Below are 16,616 nucleotides of genomic sequence, written 5' to 3' on the forward strand. Positions count from 1 at the left end.
TCTACAGGTAGGCACTTTGCAAAAAACACCTCTGTGTTCCTTCAAAAATTTGGCTGTGTCCACGTTGCGCTTGGGGGAGTTTCCTGTCGCGGGCGCTAGGCCTACCCACACAAGTGAGGTATCATTTTTATCAGGAGACGTGGGGGAACGCTGGGTGGAAGGAAATCTGTGGCTCCTCTCATATTCCAGAACTTTCTGCCACAGAAATGTGAGGAACATGTGTTTTTTTTGCCAAATTTTGAGGTTTGCAAAGGATTCTGGGTAACAGAACCTGGTCCGAGCCACACAAGTCACCCCATCTTGGATTCCCCTAGGTCTCTAGTTTTCAGAAATGCACAGGTTTGGTAGGTTTCCCTAGGTGGCGGCTGAGCTACAGGCCAAAATCTACAGGTATTCACTTTGCAAAAAACACCTCTCTTTTCCTTCAAAAATTTGGATGTGTCCATGTTGCGCTTTGGGGCGTTTCCTGTCGCAGGCGCTAGGCCTACCCACACAAGTGAGGTATCATTTTTATCGGGAGACATGGGGGAATGCTGGGTGGAAGGAAATTAGTGGCTCCTCTCAGATTCCAGAACTTTCTGCCACAGAAATGTGAGGAACATGTGTTTTTTTAGCCAAATTTTGAGGTTTGCAAAGGATTCTGGGTAACAGAACCTGGTCCGAGCCACACAAGTCACCCCATCTTGGATTCCCTCAGGTCACTAGTTTTCAGAAATGCACAGGTTTGGTAGGTTTCCCTAGGTGGCGGCTGAGCTACAGGCCAAAATCTACAGGTAGGCACTTTGCAAAAAACACCTCTGTTTTCCTTCAAACATTTGGCTGTGTCCACATTGCGCTTTGGGGCGTTTCCTGTCGTGGGCGCTAGGCCTACCCACACAAGTGAGGTATCATTTTTATCGGGAGACGTGGGGGAACGCTGGGTGGAAGGAAATTAGTGGCTCCTCTCAGATTCCAGAACTTTCTGCCACAGAAATGTGAGGAACATGTGTTTTTTTAGCCAAATTTTGAGGTTTGCAAAGGATTCTGGGTAACAGAACCTGGTCCGAACCACACAAGTCACCCCATCTTGGATTCCCCTAGGTCTCTAGTTTTCAGAAATGCACAGGTTTGGTAGGTTTCCCTAGGTGGCGGCTGATCTACAGGCCAAAATCTACAGGTAGGCACTTTGCAAAAAACACCTCTGTTTTCCTTCAAAAATTTGGCTGTGTCCACGTTGCGCTTTGGGGCGTTTCCTGTCGCGGGCGCTAGGCCTACCCACACAAGTGAGGTATCATTTTTATCGGTAGACGTGGGGGAACGCTGGGTGGATGGAAATTTGTGGCTCCTTTCAGATTCTAGAACTTTCTGCCACAGAAATGTGAGGAACATGTGTTTTTTTAGCCAAATTTTGAGGTTTGCAAAGGATTCTGGGTAACAGAACCTGGTCCGAGCCACACAAGTCACCCCATCTTAGATTCCCCTAGGTCTCTAGTTTTCAGAAATGTACAGGTTTGGTAGGTTTCCCTAGGTGGCGGCTGAGCTACAGGCCAAAATCTACAGGTAGGCACTTTGCAAAAAACACCTCTGTTTTCCTTCAAAAATTTGGCTGTGTCCACGTTGCGCTTTGGGGCGTTTCCTGTCGCGGGAGCTAGGCCTACCCACACAAGTGAGGTATCATTTTTATCGGGAGACGTGGGGGAACGCTGGGTGGAAGGAAATTTGTGGCTCCTCTCAGATTCTAGAACTTTCTGCCACAGAAATGTGAGGAACATGTGTTTTTTTATCCAAATTTTGAGGTTTGCGAAGGATTCTGGGTAACAGAACCTGGTCCGAGCCACACAAGTCACCCCATCTTGGATTCCCCTAGGTCTCTAGTTTTCAGAAATGCACAGGTTTGGTAGGTTTCCCTAGGTGGCGGCTGAGCTACAGGCCAAAATCTGCAGGTAGGCACTTTGCAAAAAACACCTCTGTTTTCCTTCAAAAATTTGGCTGTGTCCACGTTGTGCTTTGGGGCGTTTCCTGTCGCGGGCGCTAGGCCTACCCACACAAGTGAGGTATCATTTTTATCGGGAGACGCGGGGGAACGCTGGGTGAAAGGAAATTCGTGGCTCCTCTCAGATTCCAGAACTTTCAGCCACAGAAATGTGAGGAACATGTGTTTTTTTAGCCAAATGTTGAGGTTTGCAAAGGATTCTGGGTAACAGAACCTGGTCCGAGCCACACAAGTCACCCCATCTTGGATTCCCCTAGGTCTCTAGTTTTCAGAAATGCACAGGTTTGGTAGATTTCCCTAGGCGGCGGCTGAGCTACAGGCCAAAATCTACAGGTAGGCACTTTGCAAAAAACACCTCTGTATTCCTTCAAAAATTTGGATGTGTCCATGTTGCGCTTTGGGGCGTTTCCTGTCGCAGGCGCTAGGCCAACCCACACAAGTGAGGTATAATTTTTATTGGGAGACGTGGGGGAACGCTGGGTGGAAGGTAATTAGTGGCTCCTCTCAGATTCCAGAACTTTCTGCCACAGAAATGTGAGGAACATGTGTTTTTTTAGCCAAATTTTGAGGTTTGCAAAGGATTCTGGGTAACAGAACCTGGTCCGAACCACACAAGTCACCCCATCTTGGATTCCCCTAGGTCTCTAGTTTTCAGAAATGCACAGGTTTGGTAGGTTTCCCTAGGTGGCGGCTGAGCTACAGGCCAAAATCTACAGGTAGGCACTTTGCAAAAAACACCTCTGTTTTCCTTCAAAAATTTGGCTGTGTCCACGTTGCGCTTTGGGGCGTTTCCTGTCGCGGGCGCTAGGCCTACCCACACAAGTGAGGTATCATTTTTATCGGGAGACGTGGGGGAACGCTGGGTGGATGGAAATTTGTGGCTCCTTTCAGATTCTAGAACTTTCTGCCACAGAAATGTGAGGAACATGTGTTTTTTTAGCCAAATTTTGAGGTTTGCAAAGGATTCTGGGTAACAGAACCTGGTCCGAGCCACACAAGTCACCCAATCTTAGATTCCCCTAGGTCTCTAGTTTTCAGAAATGTACAGGTTTGGTAGGTTTCCCTAGGTGGCGGCTGAGCTACAGGCCAAAATCTACAGGTAGGCACTTTGCAAAAAACACCTCTGTTTTCCTTCAAAAATTTGGCTGTGTCCACGTTGCGCTTTGGGGCGTTTCCTGTCGCGGGAGCTAGGCCTACCCACACAAGTGAGGTATCATTTTTATCGGGAGACGTGGGGGAACGCTGGGTGGAAGGAAATTTGTGGCTCCTCTCAGATGTCTAGAACTTTCTGCCACAGAAATGTGAGGAACATGTGTTTTTTTAGCCAAATTTTGAGGTTTGCAAAGGATTCTGGGTAACAGAACCTGGTCCGAGCCACACAAGTCACCCCATCTTGGATTCCCCTAGGTCTCTAGTTTTCAGAAATGCACAGGTTTGGTAGGTTTCCCTAGGTGGCGGCTGAGCTACAGGCCAAAATCTGCAGGTAGGCACTTTGCAAAAAACACCTCTGTTTTCCTTCAAAAATTTGGCTGTGTCCACGTTGTGCTTTGGGGCGTTTCCTGTCGCGGGCGCTAGGCCTACCCACACAAGTGAGGTATCATTTTTATCGGGAGACGCGGGGGAACGCTGGGTGGAAGGAAATTTGTAGCTCCTCTCAGATTCCAGAACTTTCTGCCACAGAAAGGTGAGGAACATGTGTTTTTTTAGCCAAATTTTGAGGTTTGCAAAGGATTCTGGATAACAGAAGCTGGTCCCAGCCACACAAGTCACCCCATCTTGGATTCCCCCAGGTCACTAGTTTTCAGAAATGCACAGGTTTGGTAGGTTTCCCTAGGTGGCGGCTGAGCTACAGGCCAAAATCTACAGGTAGGCACTTTGCAAAAAACACCTCTGTTTTCCTTCAAACATTTGGCTGTGTCCACATTGCGCTTTGGGGCGTTTCCTGTCGTGGGCGCTAGGCCTACCCACACAAGTGAGGTATAATTTTTATCGGGAGACGTGGGGGAAAGCTGGGTGGAAGGAAATTTGTGGCTCCTCTCAGATTCTAGAATTTCTGCCACAGAAATGTGAGGAACATGTGTTTTTTTAGCCAAATGTTGAGGTTTGCAAAGGATTCTGGGTAACAGAACCTGGTCAGAGCCACACAAGTCACCCCATCTTGGATTCCCCTAGGTCTCTAGTTTTCAGAAATGCACAGGTTTGGTAGGTTTCCCTAGGTGGCGGTTGAGCTACAGGCCAAAATCTACAGGTAGGCACTTTGCAAAAAACACCTCTGTGTTTCTTCAAAAATTTGGCTGTGTCCACGTTGCGCTTGGGGGAGTTTCCTGTCGCAGGCGCTATGCCTACCCACACAAGTGAGGTATCATTTTTATCAGGAGACGTGGGGGAACGCTGGGTGGAAGGAAATCTGTGGCTCCTCTCATATTCCAGAGCTTTCTGCCACAGAAATGTGAGGAACATGTGTTTTTTTTGCCAAATTGTGAGGTTTGCAAAGGATTCTGGGTAACAGAACCTGGTCCGAGCCACACAAGTCACCCCATCTTGGATTCCCCTAGGTCTCTAGTTTTCAGAAATGCACAGGTTTGGTAGGTTTCCCTAAGTGGCGGCTGAGCTACAGGCCAAAATCTACAGGTATTCACTTTGCAAAAAACACCTCTCTTTTCCTTCAAAAATTTGGATGTGTCCATGTTGCGCTTTGGGGCGTTTCCTGTCGCAGGCGCTAGGCCTACCCACACAAGTGAGGTATCATTTTTATCGGGAGACATGGGGGAATGCTGGGTGGAAGGAAATTAGTGGCTCCTCTCATATTCCAGAACTTTCTGCCACAGAAATGTGAGGAACATGTGTTTTTTTAGCCAAATTTTGAGGTTTGCAAAGGATTCTGGATAACAGAAGCTGGTCCCAGCCACACAAGTCACCCCATCTTGGATTCCCACAGGTCACTAGTTTTCAGAAATGCACAGGTTTGGTAGGTTTCCCTAGGTGGCGGCTGAGCTACAGGCCAAAATCTACAGGTAGGCACTTTGCAAAAAACACCTCTGTTTTCCTTCAAACATTTGGCTGTGTCCACATTGCGCTTTGGGGCGTTTCCTGTCGTGGGCGCTAGGCCTACCCACACAAGTGAGGTATAATTTTTATCGGGAGACGTGGGGGAAAGCTGGGTGGAAGGAAATTTGTGGCTCCTCTCAGATTCTAGAACTTTCTGCCACAGAAATGTGAGGAACATGTGTTTTTTTAGCCAAATGTTGAGGTTTGCAAAGGATTCTGGGTTTCAGAACCTGGTCCGAGCCACACAAGTCACCCCATCTTGGATTCCCCTAGGTCTCTAGTTTTCAGAAATGCACAGGTTTGGTAGGTTTCCCTAGGTGGCGGTTGAGCTACAGGCCAAAATCTACAGGTAGGCACTTTGCAAAAAACACCTCTGTGTTCCTTCAAAAATTTGGCTGTGTCCACGTTGCGCTTGGGGGAGTTTCCTGTCGCGGGCGCTAGGCCTACCCACACAAGTGAGGTATCATTTTTATCAGGAGACGTGGGGGAACGCTGGGTGGAAGGAAATCTGTGGCTCCTCTCATATTCCAGAACTTTCTGCCACAGAAATGTGAGGAACATGTGTTTTTTTAGCCAAATTTTGAGGTTTGCAAAGGATTCTGGGTAACAGAACCTGGTCCGAGCCACACAAGTCACCCCATCTTGGATTCCCCTAGGTCTCTAGTTTTCAGAAATGCACAGGTTTGTTAGGTTTCCCTGAGTGGCGGCTGAGCTACAGGCCAAAATCTACAGGTAGGCACTTTGCAAAAAACACCTCTGTTTTCCTTCAAAAATTTGGATGTGTCCATGTTGCGCTTTGGGGCGTTTCCTGTCGCAGGCGCTAGGCCTACCCACACAAGTGAGGTATCATTTTTATCGGGAGACGTGGGGGAATGCTGGGTGGAAGGAAATTTGTGGCTCCTCTCAGATTCTAGAACTTTCAGCCACAGAAATGTGAGGAACATGTGTTTTTTTAGCCAAATTTTGAGGTTTGCAAAGGATTCTGGGTAACAGAACCTGGTCCGAGCCACACAAGTCACCCCATCTTGGATTCCCCTAGGTCTCTAGTTTTCAGAAATGCACAGGTTTGGTAGGTTTCCCTAGGTGGCGGCTCAGCTAAAGGCCAAAATCTACAGGTAGGCACTTTGCAAAAAACACCTCTGTTTTCCTTCAAAAATGTGGCTGTGTCCACGTTGCGCTTTGGGGCGTTTCCTGTCGCGGGCGCTAGGCCTACCCACACAAGTGAGGTATCATTTTTATCGGGAGACGCGGGGGAACGCTGGGTGGAAGGAAATTTGTGGCTCCTCTCAGATTCCAGAACTTTCAGCCACAGAAATATGAGGAACATGTGTTTTTTTAGCCAAATTTTGAGGTTTGCAAAGGATTCTGGATAACAGAAGCTGGTCCGAGCCACACAAGTCACCCCATCTTGGATTCCCCCAGGTCACTAGTTTTCAGAAATGCACAGGTTTGGTAGGTTTCCCTAGGTGGCGGCTGAGCTACAGGCCAAAATCTACAGGTAGGCACTTTGCAAAAAACACCTCTGTTTTCCTTCAAACATTTGGCTGTGTCCACATTGCGCTTTGGGGCGTGTCCTGTCGTGGGCGCTAGGCCTACCCACACAAGTGAGGTATCATTTTTATCGGGAGACGTGGGGGAACGCTGGGTGGAAGGAAATTTGTGGCTCCTCTCAGATTCTAGAACTTTCTGCCACAGAAATGTGAGGAACATGTGTTTTTTTAGCCAAATGTTGAGGTTTGCAAAGGATTCTGGGTAACAGAACCTGGTCCGAGCCACACAAGTCACCCCATCTTGGATTCCCCTAGGTCTCTAGTTTTCAGAAATGCACAGGTTTGGTAGATTTCCCTAGGCGGCGGCTGAGCTACAGGCCAAAATCTACAGGTAGGCACTTTGCAAAAAACACCTCTGTATTCCTTCAAAAATTTGGATGTGTCCATGTTGCGCTTTGGGGCGTTTCCTGTCGCAGGCGCTAGGCCAACCCACACAAGTGAGGTATCATTTTTATTGGGAGACGTGGGGGAACGCTGGGTGGAAGGAAATTAGTGGCTCCTCTCAGATTCCAGAACTTTCTGCCACAGAAATGTGAGGAACATGTGTTTTTTTTAGCCAAATTTTGAGGTTTGCAAAGGATTCTGGGTAACAGAACCTGGTCCGAACCACACAAGTCACCCCATCTTGGATTCCCCTAGGTCTCTAGTTTTCAGAAATGCACAGGTTTGGTAGGTTTCCCTAGGTGGCGGCTGAGCTACAGGCCAAAATCTACAGGTAGGCACTTTGCAAAAAACACCTCTGTTTTCCTTCAAACATTTGGCTGTGTCCACATTGCGCTTTGGGGCGTTTCCTGTCGTGGGCGCTAGGCCTACCCACACAAGTGAGGTATCATTTTTATCGGGAGACGTGGGGGAACGCTGGGTGGAAGGAAATTTGTGGCTCCTCTCAGATTCTAGAACTTTCTGCCACAGAAATGTGAGGAACATGTGTTTTTTTAGCCAAATGTTGAGGTTTGCAAAGGATTCTGGGTAACAGAACCTGGTCCGAGCCACACAAGTCACCCCATCTTGGATTCCCCTAGGTCTCTAGTTTTCAGAAATGCACAGGTTTGGTAGATTTCCCTAGGCGGCGGCTGAGCTACAGGCCAAAATCTACAGGTAGGCACTTTGCAAAAAACACCTCTGTATTCCTTCAAAAATTTGGATGTGTCCATGTTGCGCTTTGGGGCGTTTCCTGTCGCAGGCGCTAGGCCAACCCACACAAGTGAGGTATCATTTTTATTGGGAGACGTGGGGGAACGCTGGGTGGAAGGTAATTAGTGGCTCCTCTCAGATTCCAGAACTTTCTGCCACAGAAATGTGAGGAACATGTGTTTTTTTAGCCAAATTTTGAGGTTTGCAAAGGATTCTGGGTAACAGAACCTGGTCCGAACCACACAAGTCACCCCATCTTGGATTCCCCTAGGTCTCTAGTTTTCAGAAATGCACAGGTTTGGTAGGTTTCCCTAGGTGGCGGCTGAGCTACAGGCCAAAATCTACAGGTAGGCACTTTGCAAAAAACACCTCTGTTTTCCTTCAAAAATTTGGCTGTGTCCACGTTGCGCTTTGGGGCGTTTCCTGTCGCGGGCGCTAGGCCTACTCACACAAGTGAGGTATCATTTTTATCGGGAGACGTGGGGGAACGCTGGGTGGATGGAAATTTGTGGCTCCTTTCAGATTCTAGAACTTTCTGCCACAGAAATGTGAGGAACATGTGTTTTTTTAGCCAAATTTTGAGGTTTGCAAAGGATTCTGGGTAACAGAACCTGGTCCGAGCCACACAAGTCACCCCATCTTAGATTCCCCTAGGTCTCTAGTTTTCAGAAATGTACAGGTTTGGTAGGTTTCCCTAGGTGGCGGCTGAGCTACAGGCCAAAATCTACAGGTAGGCACTTTGCAAAAAACACCTCTGTTTTCCTTCAAAAATTTGGCTGTGTCCACGTTGCGCTTTGGGGCGTTTCCTGTCGCGGGAGCTAGGCCTACCCACACAAGTGAGGTATCATTTTTATCGGGAGACGTGGGGGAACGCTGGGTGGAAGGAAATTTGTGGCTCCTCTCAGATGTCTAGAACTTTCTGCCACAGAAATGTGAGGAACATGTGTTTTTTTAGCCAAATTTTGAGGTTTGCGAAGGATTCTGGGTAACAGAACCTGGTCCGAGCCACACAAGTCACCCCATCTTGGATTCCCCTAGGTCTCTAGTTTTCAGAAATGCACAGGTTTGGTAGGTTTCCCTAGGTGGCGGCTGAGCTACAGGCCAAAATCTGCAGGTAGGCACTTTGCAAAAAACACCTCTGTTTTCCTTCAAAAATTTGGCTGTGTCCACGTTGTGCTTTGGGGCGTTTCCTGTCGCGGGCGCTAGGCCTACCCACACAAGTGAGGTATCATTTTTATCGGGAGACGCGGGGGAACGCTGGGTGGAAGGTAATTAGTGGCTCCTCTCAGATTCCAGAACTTTCTGCCACAGAAATGTGAGGAACATGTGTTTTTTTAGCCAAATTTTGAGGTTTGCAAAGGATTCTGGGTAACAGAACCTGGTCCGAACCACACAAGTCACCCCATCTTGGATTCCCCTAGGTCTCTAGTTTTCAGAAATGCACAGGTTTGGTAGGTTTCCCTAGGTGGCGGCTGAGCTACAGGCCAAAATCTACAGGTAGGCACTTTGCAAAAAACACCTCTGTTTTCCTTCAAAAATTTGGCTGTGTCCACGTTGCGCTTTGGGGCGTTTCCTGTCGCGGGCGCTAGGCCTACTCACACAAGTGAGGTATCATTTTTATCGGGAGACGTGGGGGAACGCTGGGTGGATGGAAATTTGTGGCTCCTTTCAGATTCTAGAACTTTCTGCCACAGAAATGTGAGGAACATGTGTTTTTTTAGCCAAATTTTGAGGTTTGCAAAGGATTCTGGGTAACAGAACCTGGTCCGAGCCACACAAGTCACCCCATCTTAGATTCCCCTAGGTCTCTAGTTTTCAGAAATGTACAGGTTTGGTAGGTTTCCCTAGGTGGCGGCTGAGCTACAGGCCAAAATCTACAGGTAGGCACTTTGCAAAAAACACCTCTGTTTTCCTTCAAAAATTTGGCTGTGTCCACGTTGCGCTTTGGGGCGTTTCCTGTCGCGGGAGCTAGGCCTACCCACACAAGTGAGGTATCATTTTTATCGGGAGACGTGGGGGAACGCTGGGTGGAAGGAAATTTGTGGCTCCTCTCAGATGTCTAGAACTTTCTGCCACAGAAATGTGAGGAACATGTGTTTTTTTAGCCAAATTTTGAGGTTTGCGAAGGATTCTGGGTAACAGAACCTGGTCCGAGCCACACAAGTCACCCCATCTTGGATTCCCCTAGGTCTCTAGTTTTCAGAAATGCACAGGTTTGGTAGGTTTCCCTAGGTGGCGGCTGAGCTACAGGCCAAAATCTGCAGGTAGGCTCTTTGCAAAAAACACCTCTGTTTTCCTTCAAAAATTTGGCTGTGTCCACGTTGTGCTTTGGGGCGTTTCCTGTCGCGGGCGCTAGGCCTACCCACACAAGTGAGGTATCATTTTTATCGGGAGACGCGGGGGAACGCTGGGTGGAAGGAAATTTGTGGCTCCTCTCAGATTCCAGAACTTTCTGCCACAGAAAGTTGAGGAACATGTGTTTTTTTAGCCAAATTTTGAGGTTTGCAAAGGATTCTGGATAACAGAAGCTGGTCCCAGCCACACAAGTCACCCCATCTTGGATTCCCCCAGGTCACTAGTTTTCAGAAATGCACAGGTTTGGTAGGTTTCCCTAGGTGGCGGCTGAGCTACAGGCCAAAATCTACAGGTAGGAACTTTGCAAAAAACACCTCTGTTTTCCTTCAAACATTTGGCTGTTTCCACATTGCGCTTTGGGGCGTTTCCTGTCGTGGGCGCTAGGCCTACCCACACAAGTGAGGTATAATTTTTATCGGGAGACGTGGGGGAAAGCTGGGTGGAAGGAAATTTGTGGCTCCTCTCAGATTCTAGAACTTTCTGCCACAGAAATGTGAGGAACATGTGTTTTTTTAGCCAAATGTTGAGGTTTGCAAAGGATTCTGGGTAACAGAACCTGGTCCGAGCCACACAAGTCACCCCATCTTGGATTCCCCTAGGTCTCTAGTTTTCAGAAATGCACAGGTTTGGTAGGTTTCCCTAGGTGGCGGTTGAGCTACAGGCCAAAATCTACAGGTAGGCACTTTGCAAAAAACACCTCTGTGTTCCTTCAAAAATTTGGCTGTGTCCACGTTGCGCTTGGGGGAGTTTCCTGTCGCGGGCGCTAGGCCTACCCACACAAGTGAGGTATCATTTTTATCAGGAGACGTGGGGGAACGCTGGGTGGAAGGAAATCTGTGGCTCTTCTCATATTCCAGAACTTTCTGCCACAGAAATGTGAGGAACATGTTTAGCCAAATTTTGAGGTTTGCAAAGGATTCTGGGTAACAGAACCTGGTCCGAGCCACACAAGTCACCCCATCTTAGATTCCCCTAGGTCTCAGTTTTCAGAAATGTACAGGTTTGGTAGGTTTCCCTAGGTGGCGGCTGAGCTACAGGCCAAAATCTACAGGTAGGCACTTTGCAAAAAACACCTCTGTTTTCCTTCAAAAATTTGGCTGTGTCCACGTTGCGCTTTGGGGCGTTTCCTGTCGCGGGCGCTAGGCCTACCCACACAAGTGAGGTATCATTTTTATCAGGAGACGTGGGGGAACGCTGGGTGGAAGGAAATCTGTGGCCCCTCTCATATTCCAGAACTTTCTGCCACAGAAATGTGAGGAACATGTGTTTTTTTTGCCAAATTTTGAGGTTTGCAAAGGATTCTGGGTAACAGAACCTGGTCCGAGCCACACAAGTCACCCCATCTTGGATTCCCCTAGGTCTCTAGTTTTCAGAAATGCACAGGTTTGGTAGGTTTCCCTAGGTGGCGGCTGAGCTACAGGCCAAAATCTACAGGTATTCACTTTGCAAAAAACACCTCTCTTTTCCTTCAAAAATTTGGATGTGTCCATGTTGCGCTTTGGGGCGTTTCCTGTCGCAGGCGCTAGGCCTACCCACACAAGTGAGGTATCATTTTTATCGGGAGACATGGGGGAATACTGGGTGGAAGGAAATTAGTGGCTCCTCTCAGATTCCAGAACTTTCTGCCACAGAAATGTGAGGAACATGTGTTTTTTTAGCCAAATTTTGAGGTTTGCAAAGGATTCTGGGTAACAGAACCTGGTCCGAGCCACACAAGTCACCCCATCTTGGATTCCCCCAGGTCACTAGTTTTCAGAAATGCACAGGTTTGGTAGGTTTCCCTAGGTGGCGGCTGAGCTACAGGCCAAAATCTACAGGTAGGCACTTTGCAAAAAACACCTCTGTTTTCCTTCAAACATTTGGCTGTGTCCACATTGCGCTTTGGGGCGTTTCCTGTCGTGGGCGCTAGGCCTACCCACACAAGTGAGGTATCATTTTTATCGGGAGACGTGGGGGAACGCTGGGTGGAAGGAAATTAGTGGCTCCTCTCAGATTCCAGAACTTTCTGCAACAGAAATGTGAGGAACATGTGTTTTTTTAGCCAAATTTTGAGGTTTGCAAAGGATTCTGGGTAACAGAACCTGGTCCGAACCACACAAGTCACCCCATCTTGGATTCCCCTAGGTCTCTAGTTTTCAGAAATGCACAGGTTTGGTAGGTTTCCCTAGGTGGCGGCTGATCTACAGGCCAAAATCTACAGGTAGGCACTTTGCAAAAAACACCTCTGTTTTCCTTCAAAAATTTGGCTGTGTCCACGTTGCGCTTTGGGGCGTTTCCTGTCGCGGGCGCTAGGCCTACCCACACAAGTGAGGTATCATTTTTATCGGTAGACGTGGGGGAACGCTGGGTGGATGGAAATTTGTGGCTCCTTTCAGATTCTAGACCTTTCTGCCACAGAAATGTGAGGAACATTTTTAGCCAAATTTTGAGGTTTGCAAAGGATTCTGGGTAACAGAACCTGGTCCGAGCCACACAAGTCACCCCATCTTAGATTCCCCTAGGTCTCAGTTTTCAGAAATGTACAGGTTTGGTAGGTTTCCCTAGGTGGCGGCTGAGCTACAGGCCAAAATCTACAGGTAGGCACTTTGCAAAAAACACCTCTGTTTTCCTTCAAAAATTTGGCTGTGTCCACGTTGCGCTTTGGGGCGTTTCCTGTCGCGGGAGCTAGGCCTACCCACACAAGTGAGGTATCATTTTTATCGGGAGACGTGGGGGAACGCTGGGTGGAAGAAAATTTGTGGCTCCTCTCAGATTCTAGAACTTTCTGCCACAGAAATGTGAGGAACATGTGTTTTTTTAGCCAAATTTTGAGGTTTGCGAAGGATTCTGGGTAACAGAACCTGGTCCGAGCCACACAAGTCACCCCATCTTGGATTCCCCTAGGTCTCTAGTTTTCAGAAATGCACAGGTTTGGTAGGTTTCCCTAGGTGGCGGCTGAGTTACAGGCCAAAATCTGCAGGTAGGCACTTTGCAAAAAACACCTCTGTTTTCCTTCAAAAATTTGGCTGTGTCCACGTTGTGCTTTGGGGCGTTTCCTGTCGCGAGCGCTAGGCCTACCCACACAAGTGAGGTATCATTTTTATCGGGAGACGCGGGGGAACGCTGGGTGAAAGGAAATTCGTGGCTCCTCTCAGATTCCAGAACTTTCAGCCACAGAAATGTGAGGAACATGTGTTTTTTTAGCCAAATTTTGAGGTTTGCAAAGGATTCTGGATAACAGAAGCTGGTCCCAGCCACACAAGTCACCCCATCTTGGATTCCCCCAGGTCACTAGTTTTCAGAAATGCACAGGTTTGGTAGGTTTCCCTAGGTGGCGGCTGAGCTACAGGCCAAAATCTACAGGTAGGCACTTTGCAAAAAACACCTCTGTTTTCCTTCAAACATTTGGCTGTGTCCACATTGCGCTTTGGGGCGTTTCCTGTCGTGGGCGCTAGGCCTACCCACACAAGTGAGGTATCATTTTTATCGGGAGACGTGGGGGAACGCTGGGTGGAAGGAAATTTGTGGCTCCTCTCAGATTCTAGAACTTTCTGCCACAGAAATGTGAGGAACATGTGTTTTTTTAGCCAAATGTTGAGGTTTGCAAAGGATTCTGGGTAACAGAACCTGGTCCGAGCCACACAAGTCACCCCATCTTGGATTCCCCTAGGTCTCTAGTTTTCAGAAATGCACAGGTTTGGTAGATTTCCCTAGGCGGCGGCTGAGCTACAGGCCAAAATCTACAGGTAGGCACTTTGCAAAAAACACCTCTGTATTCCTTCAAAAATTTGGATGTGTCCATGTTGCGCTTTGGGGCGTTTCCTGTCGCAGGCGCTAGGCCAACCCACACAAGTGAGGTATCATTTTTATTGGGAGACGTGGGGGAACGCTGGGTGGAAGGTAATTAGTGGCTCCTCTCAGATTCCAGAACTTTCTGCCACAGAAATGTGAGGAACATGTGTTTTTTTAGCCAAATTTTGAGGTTTGCAAAGGATTCTGGGTAACAGAACCTGGTCCGAACCACACAAGTCACCCCATCTTGGATTCCCCTAGGTCTCTAGTTTTCAGAAATGCACAGGTTTGGTAGGTTTCCCTAGGTGGCGGCTGAGCTACAGGCCAAAATCTACAGGTAGGCACTTTGCAAAAAACACCTCTGTTTTCCTTCAAAAATTTGGCTGTGTCCACGTTGCGCTTTGGGGCGTTTCCTGTCGCGGGCGCTAGGCCTACCCACACAAGTGAGGTATCATTTTTATCGGGAGACGTGGGGGAACGCTGGGTGGATGGAAATTTGTGGCTCCTTTCAGATTCTAGAACTTTCTGCCACAGAAATGTGAGGAACATGTGTTTTTTTAGCCAAATTTTGAGGTTTGCAAAGGATTCTGGGTAACAGAACCTGGTCCGAGCCACACAAGTCACCCCATCTTAGATTCCCCTAGGTCTCTAGTTTTCAGAAATGTACAGGTTTGGTAGGTTTCCCTAGGTGGCGGCTGAGCTACAGGCCAAAATCTACAGGTAGGCACTTTGCAAAAAACACCTCTGTTTTCCTTCAAAAATTTGGCTGTGTCCACGTTGCGCTTTGGGGCGTTTCCTGTCGCGGGAGCTAGGCCTACCCACACAAGTGAGGTATCATTTTTATCGGGAGACGTGGGGGAACGCTGGGTGGAAGGAAATTTGTGGCTCCTCTCAGATGTCTAGAACTTTCTGCCACAGAAATGTGAGGAACATGTGTTTTTTTAGCCAAATTTTGAGGTTTGCGAAGGATTCTGGGTAACAGAACCTGGTCCGAGCCACACAAGTCACCCCATCTTGGATTCCCCTAGGTCTCTAGTTTTCAGAAATGCACAGGTTTGGTAGGTTTCCCTAGGTGGCGGCTGAGCTACAGGCCAAAATCTGCAGGTAGGCACTTTGCAAAAAACACCTCTGTTTTCCTTCAAAAATTTGGCTGTGTCCACGTTGTGCTTTGGGGCGTTTCCTGTCGCGGGCGCTAGGCCTACCCACACAAGTGAGGTATCATTTTTATCGGGAGATGCGGGGGAACGCTGGGTGGAAGGAAATTTGTGGCTCCTCTCAGATGTCTAGAACTTTCTGCCACAGAAATGTGAGGAACGTGTGTTTTTTTAGCCAAATTTTGAGGTTTGCGAAGGATTCTGGGTAACAGAACCTGGTCCGAGCCACACAAGTCACCCCATCTTGGATTCCCCTAGGTCTCTAGTTTTCAGAAATGCACAGGTTTGGTAGGTTTCCCTAGGTGGCGGCTGAGCTACAGGCCAAAATCTGCAGGTAGGCACTTTGCAAAAAACACCTCTGTTTTCCTTAAAAAATTTGGCTGTGTCCACGTTGTGCTTTGGGGCGTTTCCTGTCGCGGGCGCTAGGCCTACCCACACAAGTGAGGTATCATTTTTATCGGGAGACGCGGGGGAACGCTGGGTGGAAGGAAATTTGTGGCTCCTCTCAGATTCCAGAACTTTCTGCCACAGAAAGGTGAGGAACATGTGTTTTTTTAGCCAAATTTTGAGGTTTGCAAAGGATTCTGGATAACAGAAGCTGGTCCCAGCCACACAAGTCACCCCATCTTGGATTCCCCCAGGTCACTAGTTTTCAGAAATGCACAGGTTTGGTAGGTTTCCTGTTAGAAATGGGGTCTTTGGTTGACAGTCAGGTTACCCCCTGTTCAAGCAAGGACCCTCACTCTAGTTAGGATAAAAGAGAATCACCCTCAGCTAACCCCTGCTTACCCCCTTGGTAGCTTGGCAGAGCAGTAGGCTTAACCTCAGAGTGCTGGGCGTAAAGTATTTGTACCAACACACACAGTAGCTTAATGAAAACACTACAAAATGACACAACACCAGTTTAGAAAAATAGGAAATATTTATCTAGACAAAACAAGACCAAAACGACAAAAATCCAACATACACAAGTCAAGTTATGATTTTTTAAAGGTTTAAAATAAAAAGAGTCTTTAGGTAGTTGTAACACCACACTAGCGCTGCTAGCGTGAAAATGTACCTGGTTTGCGTCAAAAATAACCCCGCACGGGCGGTGTGCGTCGAAAGTAACCCTGCACGGCTGTGTGCGTCGAAAACAACTCGGCACGGCGGTGCGCGTTGAAAAAGTCAGCCACACGACGATCCGAAAGTCCCGCGGCGCAGGGTGCGATCTCTCAGCCTCCGTCAGCGATGCTGCGCGTCGTTTCTCCTGCTCCGGGCGTCGGTTTTTCGGTCGCGTTTCCTGCGGCGTCGTTTCTCAGCTGCGGAACCGGCGTCGCGTCGTTTTCTCAGCCGCGATCGGATTCGCGTCGATCTTTTCTCCGCACGGTGCTCGGTGCGTGTATTTTTGTCCTTAGGCTGCCAGCCTCTCCTTTCAGGGTCCCAGGAGCTGGAAGGGCACCACAGAGCAGAGTAGGGGTCTCTCCAGAGACTCCAGGTGCTGGCAGGAAGAAGTCTTTGCTATCCCTGAGACTTCAACAACAGGAGGCAAGCTCTACATCAAGCCCTTGGAGATTTCTTCTTCAAGATGGAAGGCACACAAAGTCCAGTCTTTGCCCTCTTACTCTGGCAGAAGCAGCACTGCAGGAAAGC

Source organism: Pleurodeles waltl, chromosome 9 (assembly GCF_031143425.1).
Source record: "Pleurodeles waltl isolate 20211129_DDA chromosome 9, aPleWal1.hap1.20221129, whole genome shotgun sequence".
NCBI lineage: Eukaryota > Metazoa > Chordata > Amphibia > Caudata > Salamandridae > Pleurodeles > Pleurodeles waltl.